This window comes from Branchiostoma belcheri, unplaced genomic scaffold (assembly GCF_001625305.1).
Source record: "Branchiostoma belcheri isolate BF01 breed outbred unplaced genomic scaffold, Haploidv18h27 scaffold174, whole genome shotgun sequence".
NCBI lineage: Eukaryota > Metazoa > Chordata > Leptocardii > Amphioxiformes > Branchiostomatidae > Branchiostoma > Branchiostoma belcheri.
Window position 1 is genome coordinate 265,730 of NW_017803202.1, and position 7,005 is coordinate 272,734.

A 7,005-nucleotide genomic window follows, 5' to 3' on the forward strand; every position below is an offset into this window, starting at 1 on the left:
CTATGACTGTGGCAATATTGAGACTGAGTGCAATCATAACTGAATACACATTCAGAAAACAGCACGATAAGTCAATAAAAGCCCTACCAAAAGCCTAATATATGTACATGTACTATAGAAACTAGAAGGACACAACAGTTATACTTATAGACTCTTCAGAAGATTTGTAATACTAATTGCACTCAATACAACATGTATGTAGCTGAGCTTATTATCGACCTCTCCTGTATGTATATATGTATGCATATAATATGAGACATCAGGGCGGAAACTACATCTAGTTTAGCAAAATGGCAACAAACATTATTTAGTGGTAATACAGGCTTCCAATAAATCTACAAAGAACTTGATAATTTGCAGTTTTGCATTTTTTTCCTCACCCTAAGATAAGAGGAAGCAATATTATTTTTGCCCCGTCTGTCCTTATGTGTGTGTGTCTGTGATTCTCAACATGTACATACACAATGCAGTTGCCGTAAGGCCGCAAGCGTGATAACCAGACCACCGGGAACTCCCCGTTATGTTTACGGCGCTGGGAGTGCTGACCTCCCGCCCAGGTCCATAACCGCACACGGGGAATTTTACGGGGTTGGTTTCATGAACCGGCTGAGAATATATAACAGTTATAGCTGTCAGAAAATGCCTTGTGCTTAGTAAGACTGGGAAAGGACCTAAAAGCTGTGTTTACCTGGCTTTAAAGACTGCAAGCAACGTACAACCACCACGGGAAATGCTACGGGACCTTGCGCGGGCGAATCTGCCGCTGGTCCCGAGGACATAGCTGCTCTAACTCGGTGAAGTTTGCATCCGTGTATTGCATAAACAATACCGCCAAAATGTCAGACACTTGCACAAAGTATGTCTGTTGTATTGTCATAACCGATTCTGTGGCTGCTTTTTTGTATCATTGAGTATTTACAGAAAACGAGGGGCAACATTCGCCATCGGGAGCTCTCCGGTATCTCTACGGCGCTGGGAGTTTCCCCGCCCGACCAGGTCCCTAACTGCACATCGGGAATTTTACGGGGTTGGTTTCCGGAACCGGCTGAAAATATATGTACTTGTAGGCTATCATAAAATGTCTCATGCTTAGTAGGACTGATAAAGGGCTTAGTAAAACACACAAAAGCCGTGGTTACCAGGCTAAAGACTACAAGCAACGTACAACAGCTACAGCGGACGCTAGTACGGGACTCCGCGGGCGTATCTGCCGCTGGTCCCGAGGACATATAGTAATAGCTGCTCTAACGCGGTGACTTTATCGGCGTGTATTTCATAAACGGCACCGCCAAAATGTCGGACACTTGCACAGAATACGTCTGTTGTATTGTCATCATCAATTCTGTGGTTGCTTTTTTGGCATTCTCGAGTATTTAAAGAAAACGAAGGGCAACACTCGCCTCGTAGCCATGCCATCGGGAGCTCCCCGGTATCTCTACGGCACTGGGAGTGCTGCTCGACCGCCCTGGCTCATTACCGAACATCGGGGAATTTTACGGGGTTGGATTAAGAAACCGACTAGACATACAGGCCGTCAGAAAAGACATATGCTTAGTAGGACTGGGAAAGGGCTTAGTAAGACACCAAAAAGTCGTACTTACCAGGCTTAAGACTGCAAGGAACGTGGAGCAACAGCGGCGGACGCTACGGGACTTTGCTCGGGCGAGTCTGCCGCTGGTCCCGAGGACATAGCTCCTCCAACGCGGTGAAGTTTTGCGGCCGTGTATTTTATCAAAGGCGTCGCCTAAATGTCCGAAACTTGCACAGAATATGCCTGTTGTATTGCTATCACCTATTCTGTGGCTGCTTTTTTGGTATTAATGAGTATTTACAGAAAACGAGGGGCAAAACTCGCCTGGTAGCCATGCCATCGGGAGCTCCCCGGTATCTCTACGGCGCTAGGAGTGCTGCCGTCCCGCCCGGGCTCATTACCGTACGCTGGGGCATTTTTACGGGCTTTGTTTCAATCAGTTCGGAACGACACTAATCAGAAAGGCTGACTGGAAAGATGGGCGGCCAGGAAAAAATATTGTGCTCTCTAAAACGCCGCTAAACACTCAAGATTCGGCCACTAAAAATTGGTAAACTGAAAAACACCGAGCCGCGTATCGGCATCTCATGCCGTTTCGGGGCAATTTTTAGCAGTTTACAAGACACCAGGCAACGTTACATTAGGTATACAGAAATATTTGAGCCAACAGATGTTGTATCATTTCATAAAAGTTACCTTTATTGCATATTTCCTCCACTCACCCCCATGAAACTCCTTCCTCTTCGCCCCCGCCGTTCTGCTTCGCCCCCGCCCCGTTCTGCTTCGCCCCCGCAAAAAATCTGCTTCGCCCCCGTCGTTCCTCTACGCCCCCGGCGCAATTCTGCTTTGCCCCCGTCCTTCTGCTTAGCCCCCAATGGCGGCACAGCTCACAGTCGACACGAAAATCGTCTGCAAAATAACAATAAAGGCTGTGCCGCCAAATTTTAAAGTAGCCCATGCTCCGGCAAACATTCTGGACCACCTTTCTGCCAAGTGGCGTTGCACAAATCCTTCCCATTCAAAAGTTTACCCCTACCTCACGGCCCGTCAGTGGTTCTTACGTTTATAAGTACTGGCGTTTATAAGTACAGCCGTGAGTGAAATTTCCCGCCAGTACTTATAAACGTAAGAACCACTGACGGGCCGTGAGGTAGGGGTAAACTTTTGAATGGGAAGGATTTGTGCAACGCCACTTGGCAGAAAGGTGGTCCAGAATGTTTGCCGGAGCATGGGCTACTTTAAATTTGGCGGCACAGCCTTTATTGTTATTTTGCAGACGATTTTCGTGTCGACTGTGAGCTGTGCCGCCATTGGGGGCTAAGCAGAAGGACGGGGGCAAAGCAGAATTGCGCCGGGGGCGTAGAGGAACGACGGGGGCGAAGCAGATTTTTTGCGGGGCGAAGCAGAACGGGCGGGGGCGAAGCAGACGGCGGGGGCGAAGAGGAAGGAGTTTCATGGGGTTGCCACTTCTCTCCGCCTGACATTCCGAACAACTCAATGGCTGCCATCCGTGCAATCGACTGAATCGTTGATTTTTGCCGCGTGTCAAAAGCGCCGGCTGGCGGATTAGAACGGTACGGATCCACGGTAAAATTGTCAATGCGAATTTACATTGTTTGCTTAAGAGCGTCCCCTAGCAGCTATTAATATTAGTGCTTCAACTGAGTATGTGTGCTAAAAATATTAAACCAATCAGAAGAGACATTAGAAATCTAATGTTGCTGAAGAATCCATCGGACGTACCTATTGGTCAATTTCTCTACTGCAGCTCTATTTCCTCCGCTGTGTCCAACTATAACCGCAAAATATATAATCATGGTTAATGATCAATAATCTATTGAAAATCAACATTTTAAAAATACTCCTTTATGGCAAAATGATATTTAGAGTTAATATCAAGCTGTTTGTAACACGAAATTATGATAGTTTGCAGGGACTACTTTGTTCCAGCGGTGTTGGACAAGTGTGTTGTTTGGTTACGTGCGGGAAACTACTGACACGGTAGTGACTCGAGGCTCAAACAAATTGACCAATCAGTGCAATGTATGTATTGGCTGCTGATTGACCAATAGGTATGTCCAACAGATTCTTGACCAAAGGTTGTTTTCTAATGTCTCTTCTGATTGGTGTAACTTCTCTGACACTTTAGTCAATCCGCTCACATTGCGAAATGACACAACTATAACCGCAAAATATATAATCATGGTTAATGCTTAATGATTTATTGAAAATTAACATTTTAGAAATATTCTTTTATGGCAAATGATATTTAGAGTAAATACTAAGCTGTTTGTAACACGAAATTGTGATATTTTGCAGGAACTACTTTGTTCTAGCGGTGTTGGACGTGTGTGTTGTTCGGTTACGTGCGGGAAACTACTGATACGGTAGTGACTCGAGGCTCAAACAAATTGACCAATCAGTGCACTGTATGTATGTATTGGCTGCTGATTGACCAATAGGTATGTTCAATAGATTCTTAACCAATTATTGTTTTCTAATGTCTCCTCTGATTGGTGTACCTTCCTTGACACGCCTAGTCAATTCGAAGCACTAATATTATTGGCTGCTAGATGTCGCTCTTAAATAGACAATGTAAATTCGTATTGGCAATTTTACCACCGACAAGTACCATTGTAATCCGCCAGGCGGCATTTTTGACACGTGGCGAAAAATATGCGATACAGTCTGGTAATCCACTGCGCTGATGGCAGCCATTGAATTGTTTTCTGGACCATATACTGTGATGTTTGTCGGAACAAAGCGGAGAAAGTATGCAATACAGGTAACTTTTATGAATTGATTTAACTTCTGAAGACTCTTATCTTTCTAAATATCCAAGGTATCTTTGCCTGGCGTCAGTTAAACTGCTAAAAATCCAAGGAGACGAGGCTCGGCTCGGTGTTGAGTTGATCTAGCCTTAAGCTTGGTAACCATTTTCACGGGCCGAATTAAATGGGTTTTACCGACCCTTACTGTAAGAATCTGCCTTTTCCAGGCAACCTGTCTACCTAGTCGGCCTTTCTGCTCACTGTCGTGCTAAAATTACCGAAACCGACCCCGTAAAAATGCCCCGACGTGCGCTAATGTGCCGGGCGGGAGGGGGGCACTCCCAGCGCCGTAGAGATGCCAGGGAGCTCCCGGTGGCATGATTACCAGGCTAAAACCAAGGCGCCTCCTTGTAATACTCGATAATACAGGCGCCAGACAACTGAATTAGCCAAGACCAACATATTCTGTGTAAGTGGCTGACTTTTATGTGATGAATTCCATGAAATTTACGGCGAAAAAGTCACCGCGTTAGAGCAGCTATGTCCTCGGGACCAGCGGCAGATTCGCCCGCGCAAAGTCCCGTAGCGTCCCCCGCTCCGGTGGCTGTTGTACTTTGCTTAGTCTTAAACCAGCTTGCAGGAAAATCAGACATAGTAGTGTTTGCTACAAACCATTGAAGGAATAGGGCTTTTCTGGTAGCCTATATGTCCAACCGGCCCCTAAAACCAACCCGTGAGAATTCCCGGGCGTACGGACTGGGCCTGGGCGGGAGGGGGGCACTCCCAGCGCCGTAGAGATGTCAGGGAGCTCTCGGTGAACTGTTTACCAGGCTAAAACCAGGGCGCCTCCTTGTAATAGTCGATAACAGAGAAGCCAGACAACTGAATTAGCCAAGACCAACATATTCTGTGCAAGTGGCTGACTTTTATGTGATGAATTCAATAAAATTTACGGCGAAAAAGTCACCGCGTTAGAGCAGCTATGTCCTCGGGACCAGCGGCAGATTCGCCCGCGCAAAGTCCCGTAGCGTCCCCCGCTCCGGTGGCTGTTGTACTTTGCTTACAGTCTTAAACCAGGGAAATCAGGCTTAGTAGTGTTTGCACAAAACCAATTCCTTTGAAGGAATAGGGCTTTTCTGGTAGCCTTTATGTCCAACCGGCCTCTGAAACCAACCCCGTGAGAATCCCCGGGTGTACGGAATAGCCTGGGCGGGAGGGCAGCACTGCCAGCGCCGTAAACATACTGGGCAGTGCCCGGTGGTCTGGCTACCAGGCAAAGCTGAAAACCCGCTGGGGTAATACAAAGGAAGAAAACTGAGTAAATGACGACTGACATGTTTCGTACAAGTGCTAACAAGTGTGATTTAAGGGGAGATATATGAGAGATACAATGTGTATTGGAGCATGATTGGAGATTGTTCTATCAATAAATGTGTTTTATGAATAGCATTCAACAACTGCTTATGTGATCTTTCTATATACAGTTAAAGTTATAATGTCAGAAAAACAATAGCATGGATAGAACAGTCATCACTTTTTCTTATTTTTCTTAGGGTTGAATCGCACAACATGACATCAATGGCAAGAGGAGAAAAGATGGGGAAAACATCACCAAAGCATTCAGTCCAGGGAAACAGGTGGCAGATATGAGGTGGATTGGTCCTCTTTCCATGAGTGAATTTGAGGTTAAGTTATACAGGCATATGATATGATATGGTATGGTATGGTATGATATATGGTATGGTATGGTATGATATTCTACTTAAATATGATACATGATGATTGTACTGGTAATAGTATGATAGGATACAATTTCAGCAATGTTGACATGGTCAATACTGACATGACATGACCATATGTAATGCTCAAACTAAATTAGCATTAATGGTCATTACTTAATATTCATTATTATTTGTCAGGGATTCAGCTGGACACTTGACTGGCACAAACATCCACCAAGGGACAACACACGGTCCCCCTCCTGGCCTGGAAATTCAGTCCTGATGCCGACTGCTTCTTGTCGATGCCTTCGAGACGGGATCCTGGTAGTATCCACCAGACTCCTTTGCAGGCTTAGAGGAGATCGGCCAAAAAAAGGATGTTACTGACCAGGGGAGTTAGCTGGCCATTAAATGAGGGGCAGTGCAGCAGAATCGAGTCTGATAAGGCTGATTACATACATACTGATTGCCAATACAATTTTGTTTTGCATCTTTAAGTTTTGTCAAAACAAATTTTTTTTACAAATAATACATTGTTAGTATTATTTGTAACTTTTCCGATGTCATGTCGATTTGTTTTACCATAGGAGGCTCTACAAAACATGCTACATGTGCCCTATCAACACAACAGTGCAGCCGTTGATTAAGTCAACAATTCTGCAGTTAGCAACCTGGCAGAAAAGGGGTGCTAAAATGTGACCATGAAAAAGGCTGAATTAATGAGGTACATACCGGGTAATTAGTGTTACTTTGTAAACACGCTATCATTCAAGAACAATGCGTTTGCGAAATTCAATGCGTCCGAACCAACTGTGAAGACCCATGCACCATTTCCCCTAGCCTGATTAAATCGCTTTTGCCGGCCGCCCAACATCCAGCCGGCCCTCTTGGGTGGCGGACTATGTAGGGAGCCCCCGGGAGCTTGGGTTACATAGGCTACATTTCCCCCATTCATTCATCAGTTCATTCATTCTCCAATCAT

At 45.4% G+C, this 7,005-nt stretch overlaps 1 long non-coding RNA gene across 1 annotated transcript; it reads left to right on the plus strand.

Annotated features, from left to right (window-relative positions):
• The first annotated feature begins 4,148 nt into the window (after positions 1-4,148).
• Positions 4,149-6,648, plus strand: LOC109467062. Its single transcript, XR_002140060.1, has 3 exons — positions 4,149-4,316; positions 5,856-5,953; positions 6,222-6,648. It is a non-coding gene; the product is annotated as an uncharacterized LOC109467062 (long non-coding RNA).
• The last annotated feature ends 357 nt before the right edge of the window (positions 6,649-7,005 follow it).